The following is a 3107-nucleotide window of genomic DNA, read 5'->3' as shown; positions in this document are numbered from 1 at the left end:
TTAGGTAGAGCCTGAGTGAGATAAGATTTTATTAATATACAAGCATTGAATCAATGAAGAGACAAATCATGCTTGTGAATGGAAGCCCTGAGAGTATAAAGATCTTGGTTCTTCTAATATTTATTTACTTAACTTGATTTCAATAATAATCTCAAAATGTCATTTTTTCTTATTCAAAAGCTAAGGTGCTTCTAAAATTGTTCTTAAATAAGAAAGAGGCAAAAATAGCTACAAATAGTTTGAAACAGAGGAGTAAAAATAAAATTTCCCTACCATATATTAAAACATATTTAACCAATACTGTAGTTAAAAGACAGTTGAACTATAGTATAAGAATAAACAGGAAGATTTAACACAAATAGAAAAAGATAAGCAGAAACAACATTATTATCAGCATTTTGGTGTTAGAGTATATCATATTTCTAAGAACTTGGAAATTAGCTTACTCTCAAAGAGGTGAATTGTGAAATTAGCACATAACTGTGCATATAAAATCACCATAAAGCAGCCATACAATTGTGTATATTGTAAAGCATCAGTTGACTAATGACAAAAAAAATAAATAAATAAAGCAGTTTTTTTTTTTTTTTTGGCTGTGCCACCGGCTTGTGAGATCTTATTTCCCCGACCAGGTATTGAACCCAGGCCCCGGCAGTGAAAGTGCTACCACTGGGCCACCAGGAATTACCAACCCAGCCATTTTCGATTGTTATTCTGAGCTGTCTGCCTGTCTGCCTTATTGAAATAAAAGCACTGATCCTGGAGACATGAGTGTGTGGTCATTGTGGCAGTTACACTTCTCGCTGTAAATGAATTCATTGACATCTGGCTTTGTGTATCAGTCTTGTGTAAGTTTGGTTTAGATGTATCACTCCTAGGAGAAAAATCTATTTTTGATGTGTTGACAAATCAGCACTTGGACTATGTCAGGCAGAAAGTCAGACCCTGGAGTACAGTAAATTCAGCGTGGAATTGCCTTTCTAATAAAAGCTGTAGGAGGCAGCCTGATGGCTTCCTCTTGATGATCTCTGACTTGAATGCTGGGTGCACATGGTTTTCTTTTGGGCTTTCTCATTTGATATTTAATCAAGTTAGGAAATATCATAATTGGTGAAATTTTGTTTTATTCAATAAAATTACTGAGAAATTAGCAAGAAAGACTCATTTCTCTCGCATTCACAAAACTCAGTTCCAATTGTACAAAAGTACTGTGAAAAAAATGAGCATATTAAAAAGCTAGACAAAAATGTAGGTGAATATTTGCCTTATCTCTGGATGGGAATAACATTCTGTGTATCAAAGTGAAAAAATATAGCATAAAAAGCAAGATTAATAGATTTGACCTAAAACATTAAAAATTTTGTGTGAATATAAAAAATTAAAACTGCAAGTTGAAAATAAAATTATTAACTATGGTAATAAATAAAGCAATCAGATAATACCTATAGTCTATGAGGGTACTCTAAAGAAGATGTCAAAGCCCACAAATAATGGAAATGGCATATCTGGAGATAATTCACAAAAGAGGAAATACATATGATTGATAAATTCATGAAAATGTAGTCATTCTGACAGTAAAAGAAATGCAGATTAACACAGAAATGAACAAATTTTTAAACTATCAAATTAGCAATAAATAATATTAATATTTAAAGTTTTAATGAGACAGGTAAACTCTCATACTCCTTGTTGAAAAGTAAAATAATTTAAGCTTTTTGGAAAGCAATTTGTTGATATTTATACAAGTCTACTGATTTATACTGTAAAAGGGAAAGAAAAGTAAATTCCTTGTCCTACAGGTTTGAAGACAAATCTTATCTCTTTTTCTTTCTCCCCCCTTCACTCCCCCCCCCCCCATAGTGGTGATGGTGAGGAAACAGAGAGATAAGAAACTAGTTCTCTAAGGTGGAACACACACACACAGACACACACACACACAGACACACACACACACACACACACACACACTGTAGTTTGGATTCTTTGGTCTGCTGGTCCACTTTTCCTTCCTTCTCTAATGATCAGTTCATTACAGCAGGTGGCACCTTCTCATAGATAAATGTCAGACATGATTTTAAGAACAGAAATTATTTTTAAATATTTGGAATATTAACATACAGTATTATAATTCTTCCTTGGAGACTTTTTGGAAGTGCTAGAGTTGTGGTGCTTTACAACAGTTGCTTTGTGGCCGTACGGGACGAGAAGATGGCGGACACCTTAGTAGCTGCTCGGGGAGCGCGGCCAGCACCAGCCTAGGGGCCTGAGGCCATTACCCGCAACTGGGAAAACCAGAAAGTCTCAACAGGGACCACTCTCATGGCCGTGCAATTTGATTGGGGCGTGGTTCTAGGAGTCGACTCCAGAACAACCACTGAGTCATACGTCGCCAATCGAGTGACTGACAAGCTGACCCCTATTCATGACCGTATTTTTTGCTGCCGCTCAGGCTCAGCAGCTGATAGCCAGGCAGTAGCGCTTGGTTTCCACAGCATTGAGCTGAATGAGCCTCCGCTGGTACACACGTCAGCCAGCCTCTTTAAGGAGATGAGTTACCGATACCCAGAAGACCTGACGGCAGGAATCATCATTACGGGCTGGGACCCCCAAGAAGGGGGGCAGCTCTCGCTTTGGCCATGGAGTGGGACGGCTCCAGCGGAGGGGTGATCCGCCTGGCAGCCATTGTAGAATCAGGGGTAGAGCGGAGGGTACTTTTGGGATACCAGATTCCCAAATTCACCATTGCCACTTTACCACCTCCCTGAATCCTAGGATTCTAAGATACAACAAGAGACACCCCATATTGATGGCAAAATTCAATAAACAGTTTGTCAGTGAGAAAAAAAAAATGCCTGTGGGGGATGTGAAAGAAGGAAGCAGATTTGACTTCAGTAATTGATGAAGTAATCAGTAGCTTTTGTGCCCCGTGAAACATGTTCATGGTTAAAACAAGCTCTCTCATATCTAGTGTTGTACTTGAGCCTCTCTGTGTGCTCTGTGGTACAGGAAGAGCATACATCTGCAGAAGAAACATTCCTGCCAGAATGTGCATTCTTCATTCCTCAAGGATTTCAATGTCTCCCAAAAGATGAAATATTATATTTAAA

General features: G+C 38.1%; 1 pseudogene across 1 annotated transcript; it reads left to right on the top strand.

The window, feature by feature from the left end:
• Window positions 1-2208: 2208 nt before the first annotated feature.
• LOC307182048 (proteasome subunit beta type-6-like) lies at window positions 2209-2787 on the top strand (annotated as a pseudogene). Its single transcript has one exon. The product of its transcript is annotated as a proteasome subunit beta type-6-like (transcript).
• The last annotated feature ends 320 nt before the right edge of the window (window positions 2788-3107 follow it).

This window comes from Stenella coeruleoalba, assembly GCF_951394435.1.
Source record: "Stenella coeruleoalba genome assembly, chromosome: 2".
In the NCBI taxonomy this organism is placed as follows: Eukaryota; Metazoa; Chordata; class Mammalia; order Artiodactyla; family Delphinidae; genus Stenella; species Stenella coeruleoalba.
Note: the sequence above shows the minus strand (reverse complement) of the source record. Positions and strands in the feature narration are given on the sequence as shown.